The sequence below is a fragment of the Alosa pseudoharengus genome, unplaced genomic scaffold, assembly GCF_046254945.1.
Source record: "Alosa pseudoharengus isolate Yale_2024_CS ecotype anadromous, Long Island Sound unplaced genomic scaffold, YU_APseudo_1.1 YU_APseudo_1.1_scf_3, whole genome shotgun sequence".
In the NCBI taxonomy this organism is placed as follows: Eukaryota; Metazoa; Chordata; class Actinopteri; order Clupeiformes; family Clupeidae; genus Alosa; species Alosa pseudoharengus.
The window spans coordinates 7660673-7674247 of record NW_027468718.1 but is presented as its reverse complement, the minus strand read 5'-3'; positions in this window follow the sequence as shown (position 1 = coordinate 7674247).

The following is a 13575-nucleotide window of genomic DNA, read 5'->3' as shown; positions in this document are numbered from 1 at the left end:
TCTAAGTAGACAAACTGGCTTCAGATATCCAACAGAGTGAATAGAGATTGTGCAGTCTTAGCTGTGGTTAGTGACGTGATGCTGTTAATGGGGAGTTTTACATAGCCTAGCGTAAACCTATAGGTTATTATTTATTTGGCATACCTATAAGGCTTTTTACCTTATCAAAAGTGAGGGGGACGACTGATCTCTTCAACACTGCGGGGGATTTGGCACTTGTCACTGTGTGTGTGACAGAAGCGGAATGGGAGAATGCGTGTAACAAAAAAAAAAAGTTTATGATCGATTTACGCGAAAATGGAAGAATCCAATGAAAATGACAATGAAGCACTAAACAGATACTGAAAACAGCACTGGTATTTCACATGGCAAAAGTGGGGGTGGGGGTCCAAACTAACAATTTTAAAGAGTGGGTGGGTGTTTTGTAAGAATTTAAGAAATGTTTGTATATTTTGCATCAATCAGATGCACTTTCAAAATAAATTCAGAGGTCAGACTTGCTTATTTTTATGGAAATATTTGTGCTGTAGCCTAAGCTATTTTGCACTTCAGAATTATAACCATGCACACGCAGGTGGAATAGTTATGGTGATATTGCAATAAGTTCACAACCACAAAAACATATGCTACATTTCACAGTTCAGAAATGTGTGTACATTTCAGCACTCCATGAAATTATGCAGAAGTGGTCACCTGTGTTATTCAGCTAGTTTATTTAAGATAATATATTGGTCATTGTAATGGCCATAGCCTATAGCCTACATGCTATTCCTTTTTCAGGATGTACCCATCTGCATGATGGGAATGTTTGCATATGGCTTATGTCAGGCTTTATATCAATATTTGTGTCTCGTTATTTGATTTTCTTCATATTTTTGCATTAATGTCACTAGGAAGCATGCCAATATAAATATATTCATTTATCTGTAATGGGATTGGCTGGAACCTGACAATATAAGAACCATGATAGTGGGATAATCTATGGCTGAGCAATTTACAAAAATGTATGTAGGCCTACTGACAAATAGTTAACATTAGAATACATTATAATTTCGCCCCAATGAGGCTATGTAGAAATGTGTTGCAATTTCAAAACCGGATTACTCAGGAACCACTTATTGCACAGAGGCATGCTTTATATCCTCGTATTCGGTAGGTTTGTTGTTTATTGTGAAATAGGGTTTTCCACGTGTTGTGTGAAGGGTTAGTGAAATATTAAACCGAGAGTAATGGGTAAATGCAAATATGATTAGCCTAAATTGCACGTCGGTTCAATGTTAATTCTCTCGCGAACCATTTATCACAGCAACTTGGCGCTAATATCATTGGAAAGCTTAGATTCCGCACGTTCACATGATGTGTGATATCATATGTATTTTAGTTTAGTTGAACCTCATCTGCCAGGTATTTGACCTACCAGGTTGACACTTCAGCGTGAAAAATACTCAATAATACTCAAAGCATACCTGAAGCCGGGGAAATGCGGGGGGGGATGCGCCTGGGATGGCTTCTGAAGTAGCATCGCAAATGAGAGAAAATTTAGAAAATTCCACAGACAGGGGGTGCTCTTGAACCCTCTCACCGTCTCTGAAAGCATAATAGTGGCTCAACAGGTAGATCTATAGATAGGCTAAACTCATTTTTCAGGCATCTGACCGACCGGGTTGACACTTCAGCGTGAGAAATCGGGGGTGTGGCGTGTGAGCATGTGAAACTAATCAAATGCGTGTGTCTCACGGCCAATGCGTGAGAGTTGGCACCTATGACTGAAAGAGCCTGAACTCCGGTGCACAGCATGCGTCATTACCAAATGTTGCTGATTGGTGAAGGGAACTCCAATGATTTTAAACCTAAAAATAAGCATCCGCCCATTACGGAGACAGATTCCTATTACATTATGCCAGACTGCATGACGAAGAGAAACGTAGTCACAGGCGATAAGGACCAGGCTACATAAGGATATGTGGATGACATGTATTCCGTGTCATTTGTTAAAATACATGCTCAAAAGCCACACAACTCGAAGAAAATCTATCTTGGATTATAGGAGATAAGTGTCTTATAATAATTTACAAGGAACTATCGGAACGCCCCCTATTACCACCAGTCCCGTGTTTCCATCCTCTTGCGTGTATGTGTCACTTAATATTAATTAGGGTGACCAGATTTGAGTTTGTGAAAAAGAGGACACTTCGGGGGGGGGCTTGGGGGGATAGTTGCATATGCTATATTCATATGCAACTATGAACTATGAACATGTGAATTCATACAAATGTGTCAACAGACATGGTGACTATGTATGATAATGAGCTTTATTGGCCAGCCCAACGCTAACAGAAAAACACTGCCTCAAAAGGCTATTTTGAACACTTGAAAGTTTTAAATGTGCGAAAACAAATTATACATTTGTATACAATGTAAAGTATAGTCACAACAATGGTAAAAAATAATAAAAATAAACTATTAACTAAATAAAAAATAATGAAATATTGCACAAAATAAGAAATTTTTTTAAAATTGAAAAGTTGTACAATGGCTGATACTGTTCAGTCCTCACGTGGGGCATATTTTTCAGAGGACTGAATCTTTCCCAACATTCTACGATTACTCATTAAGTAAGAATGGAAGTCTTTGCAGGTCATGTTCTTGTAATTGTACTGGGTGCAAAGAATCCCCTTCAGTGAATCAACAGACAAGCGATTCCTCTCCTTGGTCCATTGGGCTTGCATCAGTGAAAAGATACGCTCAACATTTGCATTGTGAGCAGGTATGGCAAAAAAAAACTGTGCCATCTTAAGAAGCTCTGAATGAAAATCAACACTTTTGGATCTTTCAAAGAATCTGGTCCACCTCTGGTGTGCTTGAAGATCACTGAAGTCTGCATCACTGTTACTTCTCTCAATGAAATTCTTTACATTGGTGACCTGATCAAAGCACTTTGAATCATCAATGTCCACCCCTTTCCCAGCTAGGTGCCTGATACAGCCCTCAACGTCATTCCAGTCAGGAATCTCACTTAGATCCATCCACATAAAAGTGGAAAACTCCTCCATGGGTGCCATCCATCTCTCTAGATAGTCCAAACATGTACAGGCCCTGTACTTGAGCACTGAAATGCTCACACCTTTGACCATAACCATCCTTCTGATTTTGTGCCAGCATACTCTTGACTTTAAGAGGCATGAAGTTGTTCCTCTTGCGTTCATCAAGCATGCTATGGACCCTGTTTAGAATCATCTTTACTTCCACAACTGAATTGTTCTCTCTCTCCATCTCTTTAATTTTCGATTGAAATACACACATGAGTGAATGCATTTGCCAGAGGTAAATCTCACTGAACTCATCTTCAAAAAACTTCCGGATCTGCATTGGTGGTTTTTCCTGTGACAAAAAGAACGCTTTCACAGCTGGATACATCTGTAGCAATCTCTCAATTCCTGGGAATAATGACAGCCATCGTGTCTTGCTATGAGAGAGGAGAGCTCTAAATCCAAAGTCAGCAAACTCACAGTACTCCTTCAGACTCTCTGTGCGCACAGTGTAAATGTGGAAGTGCTGATAAATTTTGAAAATTATTTGTTCAATGTCAACATCCAGTGTGTCTGCTCCGTGGTGAACACAATTGTTCAGAATATGTGCTGGGCAGCCTATACCAATAAGAGCTGTGTTCTGCAAGGACTTTTTTAAATTTGCAAAAACATTCTTTCCATCCTCATTACGCCGGATTCCTCCAAAATTTGTGTTGCGGTTGTCACCAGTAAATGCAATGCATTTCGAAAATATCCCTTTCTTTTCCAGTGTGTCTTTTATGTACTGTGAGATAGTTTCAGCTGATTCATGTGGGGTGTTTTTAATTTCAAGTAATTTACTTTGCACACCACCGTTTTTCCAATCAAAATACTGAATGAGCAGAGGGAATATTTTCACTGCTCCATGATTGCTGCCATCAGTAGACACGCCACAGTAGGGGATATCTTGAAGTGCTTCTAGCGCAACTTCAACAGAATGTGGGGCTATCACGGCATTTACAATTGCTTTTGTCTTTGTTCAAGCGCTTGAGAATTTTTGAGCTGTTGGAGAAACCTTTTTTAACAAGCCAGAAGTGCAGTCCATTGACCTGTAGCTTTCGTGGTGCTTAACCGTGTGGAAAGCATAGGCAGCCTCAGCAGCAGTGACAGCTGTACTCTCGTTTTTACTCACAAAACACTCTGTCACTTTAGCTGATGAGCTCTCGCCCCTCGCTGCTGTTCGATGCTTTGCTGAACATATGTGTGCCTGTAGGTCGTTGACACCTTTATTTGCGACTGACACGTAAGTGCCTGCTTTGCAGGTCAGGCACTCAGCTTCGTGTTGATCTCGACCGAGATGAAAACATGGAAATTTATGTTTTAATTCGTCAGTGAACTTACACTTGCGTTTTGGCATGGCTGAAGATGCCGGGTAGCCATGCGCTTTGCCAGTGGTAAACAAGGAGTTTGCGCTATAGACCTCTCCAGAATAAGTCCCGCCTCCTAACTTCCGTATCCATCCAACCTTCGGTCGTCAAATGTCTATGGGAAATAATATGGCGTTTTGAAAGATCGTACCTGTCAAACTCTGTAGGTGACAAAGTAGAAAAAGCTGCTGGGCAGATTGGCCTACACACTTCTGCCATCTAGTTTCCACTGGATTTTCGGTGCCGTTTAAGTAGTATAGTCTATAGTATACTACTTAAACGGCACCGACAATCAGAAAATCCAGTGGAAACTAGATGGCAGAAGTGTGTAGGCCAATCTGCCCAGCAGCTTTTTCAACCTCGCTACCTACAGATGTTTTACCGGTATGATATTTTGAAACGCCATGTTATTTCCCATAGACAATCCACGCCCGGATGTTGGATGGATACGGAAGTTACGGAGGCGGGACTTATTCTGGAGAGGTCTATTGAGGTGACTGACCAATTCAATGTTTACAGAAAATACTATCGACCAATGACGGTAGCTCTAAGGTCAGGCCCTACACTTCCACTCAATGCAAAGCGAACTGTAGGGGGGAGGGCGTGACTCGTATGTGAATGAAAGAGAGAGGAATGCAAATTTGCTGTAAACACGTTTGAGGCTAGAATAACAAAATCCCGGACGATTTTGAAATTCCGACCGGACACCTTTTTAGGTTTCAAAAAGAGGACATGTCCGGGCAAAAGAGGACGTCTGGTCACCCTAATTAAATACACATGTAGTGTTTTTCATTGACTACTCTACTCATTAACTAATTACTGAGAAATAGATGTTTTAAGTTATTGTTACATTAGTCAGACAAGCTCTTAAGATTAATGCTCTTAATATTTGAGAAAATGAACAACATTAAAACAAATAATTTCAACAAACATTTTTAGTAATTACTACTCTAAACTAGAAGTTATTCACACTCATTTTTTTAGGAAGTTGATGAACTGAAACATAATAATTTGACAAACAAACATTTTAAGTAATCACTACTTAAATCGATGTTCAATGAACCTTATCTTTTTTGAAACCATTGTTAAAACCAACAAAATTGACACTGGAAATGGAGTTGATGTTTTTAAGTTATCACTCCTAATAATATATTATTGTTATCACCATGACTCATTCAGTTTCTCAGACCTAAACATTGTCACTTCAGTCTCTTATATTTTTAAGTTGACTTCACTCTATTGAAACACATTTTTTGACTGTTTAGGTTTACTATTTACCTCAAAATCAAAAATATTTTATTTGTATGATTCAAATAAAAAACTACTCAATAGACAATTTCAGATTCCATTTATTTAAGAATTCCATTAGAATTCTAACAGAACAACATCGCCAGCAATGCGGTTAATACAAAAAATCAAAGAAATAACAACTTGTTACCACTTCAACAAAGGTAATAATACTCAAATAACAAAATAATAGGCCAACATAAATAAAAGCGAAAAGCTCCATTGCTTGCTTGAGTATTAACATGCTGGCAGTACCAACCATGAGATTTGGAGAACAGACAGCTTACTCATCCATCATCAGCAATTTATTTTTAAGGCTAAGCATAGGAGGTAACCGCTTCAGGTCTTCCAAACCCATTATAATTTTTTGAATGAAATTAAATGTGTAGGACAATTGCTTTGGATAATCGAGATGAAGTGCATAAATTAAACCAAATAGCAAAATTAACGTCTCTGTCAACACACAACAATATCTTCGTCAAGAACTATAGAATGTATAGCAGGACCAAACTTCACAAGGGAGTCTATCACCCGAGACAGTGAGTGGGAATAGCTACAGCTGCAGGTCAATTTCTTCTGCCTGAAGAACATGACAGTAATTAGTCAATAAGTAGAGTAGTCAATGGAAAACACTACATGTGTATTTAATATAATATGAACAGTGTTGGGAGTAATGCGTTACAAAAGTAATGTAATTACTGTAATATATTGCTGTTTGCGGTAACGCGGTAATGTAAGGCATTACAAAAAAAAATGTGGGTAATATTTACTCGGTACACACTTCAGTAACGCGCGTTACAATGCAGTTTAACCCAAAATTAAGCGCTTGTTTTGTTTTGATACATATTCGCAAACACCACACGAGAACAACAGAGGAGAAAAAATCCGCGCAAAATAGTAGAACGTTATCTCCTGATGGTTGAATATGACTGTGGCTGCAGCAGACTCGCAGGCGGACTCTATGCGGGATGGACATAAGCCTACGCTCATTATTTTCAGCTTGTCAGAGACAAGGCTATGAAGAACATAATAGTTAGTGCACTTTGTGTGCGAAACCGAAAGATCTCAGCTCGCGAAATAGCACAAGTAAATTAATGAAACATCTAAAGTAGTGCCACGCTAATCTTTTTGATTCTTGATAAAACACAAACTATGCTGTTGTGCATGTAAGCTTTGTGCTGTGAACTTAAATTGAAGAGAATAAAGGGATAGAAATGCAGAAAAAGATTGTGTAGCCTGGCAGTGCCACCGCTCCCTCCACGCACTTGGGCGTTGGGCACCAAAGGACAGAGGGGGCACCCAAATGTAACCAATGAATAGTAGCTTTACTGCAAACTGCGTTTCACTCTTCATCACGTTTACAATGTCAAAATGCACTAACACGATGTTACATGCAAGTTTGATACCTTTTGGGTTCTCTCAATCACCACGTAGTACTAGAATTGGTGGGTCTTCAATCAAGCATTTAGGCTACACGAAGCACATGATATGCTGAGTCGACTGAAACGCATTCCATTCAGATAGCTAGGTGGATACCAGGCTCATAATTCACTTGTATTCGCAAAACGAAATGTGAAGCAACATGTCATTGCATACTTCCATTTCCAAAGCAATGAAGGTTGCTTAAAACAACTTAACATTGTGCATATTATTGTTAATATTGTGCTATCAATGTAACTCAAACAGATAAGGCTTGTAGGCCTAAACAAGAGCTGGCAAAAGGGCATTATGACAACGTAAAGATCAATGCTCTTAAAGTGACAGTGCACCATTTATAAGTAAAACAGCATTTCTTCAGACATTAATGTTTAAAAATACACAGTAATGGTCTGTAAATAATAGGCCTTTTATTTTACTTTAGGTGTTTGAGTTATCATTTAAATGTCACTCACTCAAAGCCACTCACTTAGGGCACCGAAATGGCCAGCAGGCCACCATCTTGACATGTCTTTATTAAAGGAACCGTATGTAAAAATTGTATTTCAATTAATCATAAAATTGCCCTGATATGTCACTAGACATTAAGAAATCATGTTCATTTCAAATACTTATATCACTGACAACAGTAGTCTGGCCAGGATATTGTCATTTAAAAAGTGAAGTTGCAGCCCTCAACTGATGTTGATGTTGTCATGTTGTGTTTTGGCCTAATGCGCCACCCTCCACCTATCTACTAATCACAAAGTCAGTAGTGTTTCGTCATCCGGTTGCCAACTCTGCCAGTCAGAGGGGAGGGGAAGGGGATACACCGCTCTACAGTAATTTGAAAGTGATTGTAGTACCCGTTTTGGCCACAATCTTACATATGGTTCCTTTAAGCTTTGATTTACAATATAGTAGGCTCTCTATTGATTTTAATGAGTAGGCCTAGGCCTTAAAGTTACAGTATTTCTATCACAATTTACCAGACTTTGACCTTTATTCGGTTTTTAACAAAATTCTGACTATGATTGTTCCTTGTATTGCATTATGAGCACTGCGCCTATTGCATTCTACTGTTGCCTTAAGCCTAGCTCAGTCATATACCACATCTCCCTCCATTGGAAGAGCAAGCTGCATTGAGCGTAATAAACTGCATTTAGAATGGCAAATCCATATTTCTAGATATTTTGGTGAAAGTAACTTAAAAGTAATGCAATAGTAGTGTAATGCCTTACAATTCAGAGACAGTAATATTATAATGTAACAAATTACTTTGAAATGACAGTAATAAGTAGTGCATAGTACATTACGATTTTAAAGTAACTTGCCCAACACTGAATATGAAATACCAGTGAATGAAAAGTTCAGGTAAAATTCCCAAATATGACATTCTTGGTGAATTACTGTAGTATGATTTAATTGCTATTCTGGTGGCTAGGAAGATGGTTGTGGTTGTTGTCTTTTGGCTGCAAGGTATTATCAGAGAGGGCTGAATAGAAATAGAGATATATAGAGAAGACAAAGTAAAAAAAGAAGAAAGAGTGAAAGAGGACACACAATTTAATCAAAAATGTACATTCCAGGTCTTAAAAAATCGAAGCGCCTGCAGAGTAATTTTCCTTCTGCTGTTGACATTGACATCTTCCTAGAAAGACAGAGGGATTGTGGGGTAATGGGAAGACAAATCAGCAGAATATTAATCCTATGCATATATTAAATAATACTATAGTACAGGTGACATGTAAATACAAGATTCACTCCTTCACGCTCCTGATATGCAACCTCCTGCTCTGTCTTTCTATGAAATTGTGAGAGATGAATGTTGAGTGTATTAATAGATTGGAATGAGCAAATGCATGAGTGGTGTATGCATGGTAATGGGCTGACCCTTGAAAACTGACTGTGATTTAACTAACTAGATGTACCGCAGAGCGGTACAAAATATGACCGCCGCCCAGTCCAGCACATTTTTTCCACAAAAATAAATCACACTGAAAGGCCTATATGAACTGTCTCACTAAATTGCATTATCCACACTCAATTCTCACTGGTATCTGCTAGACAACAAGTACCAAAACATGATTAGTTCATAGATTTCACATGTAAAATTCATTTTATACAACCCCACCTCCATCTTGCCTGTTCATAATTCTGAGAAATTCTTGAATTGTGTGCATGTGTGCATGTACATGTTTATGTTATGCGTGTGTGTGTGTGTGTGTGTGTGTGTGTGCGTGCTTGTGTGTATGCCTGCGTATGTGCCTGTGCATGCAAGCGTACATATGTCTACTGTGTGAGTATGTGTCATACGTATGATTACTGTGAATGTATGTGTGTGTGTGTGTGTGTGTATCTGTTTGTGCACATGTGTGCACATGAAATGGGTTAACATGACCCCTGGAGGCAAACATACGGAAAAAAATGGTCATCCTAGGCCCTACAGTTCTCAAGATATTCACAGAGAACTGTGTCTGCCCTACCCTCCTTTCGGGGGGTACAGTCCAGCGGGGGGGCTACAGATCAAAACTAAAAATTACGGTTCCATGCTATCCATGTGGGGGTACATGCCCACCAAGTTTTGTGTACCCCGGTCTTTCAGTGTCCCGGGAATCCTTGTTGGTGTACGTCACTAAATGTACACATAAATTATTTTATTCTAAGGCCCCCCATGAACGAAAGTACACAAAACTTGGCATGCATTCGGAGGGTGTCATAATGATCCTACACTTTTAATTTCGTGCAGTTTTGACCTTGTCAGCCAGAGATATTGTGATGAAAACACCTAATTTTTTGCTTTTTAATTTTTAACTAGGTGGCGCTATACATGAAATAAGTGGTAATGGGATGGGTTGACATGCCCCCTTAAGACCAACATACATAAAAAAGGTGGACCTCCTAGGCCCTACGGTTATCGAGATATTCACAGAAAACTGTCTCTGGCCACCTACAGGCCAGTTGGTGTATAGTAACATAAATTAATTTATTGTGTGGCCCCCCATGAACGGAATTCCACGAAACTTGGCGTGCATACAGAGGGTGTCATAATGATCCTACACTTCCAATTTTGTACAGTTTTGACTTTGTTAGGTCACAGATACCTTCAATTACAACACCTCATTTTAACTTTTTTGTGTTTAACTAGGTGGCGCTATACATGAAATGAGTGGTTATGGAATGGGTTGACATGGCCTCTTGAGATCAACATACAAAAAATAAATGGTCCTCCTAAACCCTACGGTTTTCGAGATATTCACAGAAAACTGTGTCTGCCCTACCCTCCTTTCGGGGGGTCCAGTCCAGCGGGGGGGCTACAGATCAAAACGAAAAACGATGGTTCCATGCTATCCATGTGGGGTTACATGCCCACCAAGTTTCGTGTACCCCGGTCTTTCAGTGTCCCGGGAATCATTGACAGCTTCGCTGCGCGGCGGTCATAATAATGGCAAAGTAACTGAGCCTGTGTCTCGGAAGAGGCGTCACATGACCTGCATATAGCCAACACATTTTGAAAATGGCACATAAAATAAGTCTAAGGTGTCATCCCTTCTTTGATACAAAAGCATCACTTAACCCTAGCCTTTGTGTATCCCTGTGGAGAGATGCAAAGGGATAACATTAGGCTAGGCTATTCTCATTGGTAAATAAATGCTTACAAAATATCACTATAACTTATAATAATATAGGCTACACGTTGGCTACATTGTGACACTAGTAAATGGAGGACAAGTAAGTTATCACTTACCATGGTGTGATGGTGGTTCCTTGCACAGAACTGAAAACATGTCACACAGCCATCTGGTCCTGAGGGTAAAAATATTATGAACAGTATTATTTCACATTTTTGCACAAAAGTCAGTCTCTTCTTCTCTATCTGTATAGGCAGGCCTATCAGAGTCAGACGTTGCCATTGATCATGCTTAGGCTATTGTCAGTAAGTTCGGAGCTACAACTTGGCTTCCTATCCGTGTTAACAAAACTGGAATTGACGTTAATATAAGACATATGCTATTGCTGCAGGGATATTCTTCAACTATGGTACTCTTTGACCTGGTAATTTTCAGAAAATGTCACATCTTTCAGTAAAAAATCTTTTTGCATGGTTTAATTATCTACTCTTTCTAGAAACTTGCCCTAATAGTGGCTGTAAAGATTTCACTTGAATATTATATATTTTTGACATTTTATTCCAAAAGTCTAACTGTCATTTCCAGTATAAGTATATAAGTACATATATATACTCTTTATACACTCAGTACACAGTGAACACACAGTGAGGTGAAGCACACACTAATCCCGATGCAGTAAGCTGCCTGCTACAGCCACGCTCGGGGAGCAGTGAGAGGTTAGGTGCCTTGCTCAAGGGCACATCAGCCGTTCCTACTGGTCGGGGTTCGAACCAGCAATCCTCCGGTTACAAGTCAGAAGCCCTAACCAGTAGGTCTCGACTGCCCAATCACACGTTTCCAAAACACAAGAAAACGTGTTTTCAAGCAAAAATAGCATCTACTGTTCCAAATGTATTTTATTAAATATTACACATATCAGCCAAAATATTACATTTACTAAATTTCCAGAAATGCATGTTGTATTATTTTTACATGTTTAACTTAAAATATGTGTTGTGATGGAAATGACATAATGGCATATATAGATAAATTAAAAAATTAAAAGCATTAAGATTTAAAACAAAATAACATATGTTATGTAATTATGATGTTTTTGTTTTCTTCTACTAGGCTAGATTCTTTAGTAGGCCTACTATGAAGCAAATCAACTGTGTTTTCAGGGCAATGTCATTTCCACCACATGTCACTATGTCATTTCCACCTTAAAAAACAAAAAAGTAGTAAATATTTTTTAGTTTTTCTTATTTCTTCCAAGGACAAGAAAAGGATCATAGTTGAAGAATTACCCTGCAGTGTTACTTTGCATTACATCTAGCAGCTAATGCAAACCATATAGCTTATGGCAGCTATAGGCTAGGCTACTAATGAAATGTTTAAAAGTGCGCTGCCTGTTTGTGCGTGTCATGTGTTTGATTTCCAACTTATGAAACGTTGCTTTGGTGTCTAACCTGCGCGGCCAAAGTAGGCCACACCAGAAACGGTTAATAAAGGATCTTTGGTAATGCTAAACTATACTGTTTGTCTGTCCAGTTTCCACTAAAGTAGTGCAACAACAGGCTGGCTGGCTGCCTGGCTGCCTGGCTGGGTGACAGCTCAGACAACAAACTTTAGTTAACTCTCTAAAACATGCAGCTAGCCCGCAAAAGGTCTCTCTTACATAGCCTACACTTTAGCTGAGGTCTGCCCGCTGTTAGACGGTACACAAATAAATAAACAAAGTAGGCCTACACCTACATTAAGGCACGTTCTTACCTTTGTGTAGAGGCTATAAGGCTTGCAGTCTGATGATGATTGATGGATCATCTCACTGATTGCTTGCAGCTTGCCTGCCTACATCCGGGTGCGCAGCAGTCTTTGCAAACAATTAGTCTTACAATGTCAAAGTGTATCAATTTACAACTGCCACAATCGATCGTAGACTAGTTCATTCACCATTCATTGGGATTTCCGATTTTTTTATTGGTTTATGTTGGTTTGTGTACGTTATTAGGTTATTTGCCATGTTGATATGAACCTAACCAATGAAGTTGCACGTCTTTATTACGTCAGACGTAATTTCAATCCAATCTTGAAAGAAATGAGTTTGGGGGTCAGTTCTACTCATATACTAAGAGGTAATCTTGTCAAAATAATCAATAACTGGGAAACTAGTTGAGTGAACTTAAAACTTTTGTGGTGCCTAAACAATATGGTGCACACACCTGATGCACACCTGATCACACACACCTGATGCACACTCACCTCTTCACCTGATCTCACACACCTGATGCACACTCACCTCTTCACCTGATCTCACACACCTGATGCACACTCACCATGCTCTTCCATCTCTGCCCTCCTCCTTCCTCTCTACCTCTTCCTCTCTTCTCTCCTCTCTTCTCTTCTCTCCTCTACCTCCTCCTCTCTCCCTCCCTCTCTTCTCTCCTCTACCTCCTCCTCTCCACCTTCCCTCTCTTCTCTCCTCTACCTCCTCCTCTCTACATCCCTCTCTTCCCTCCTCTCTCCCTCCCTCTCTTCTCTCCTTTACCTCCTACTCTCTACCTCCCTCTCTTCTCTCCCCCATATACTCCCAGCACAGACACTCATCATATTTTGTTTTATTCATAATATAAAATGATACCCCAGTATTTTCAAAATATGCTTCAATCAACACTAGATTATCGTAAACCTTGCATAACATACTAATTACATGGTGGGCCTATTAGTTTTATAGTTTTACTACAAGATTACCATAAACCTTGCATAACATACTAATTACATGGTATTAGTTTTATAGTTTTACTACAAGATTATCATAAACCTTGC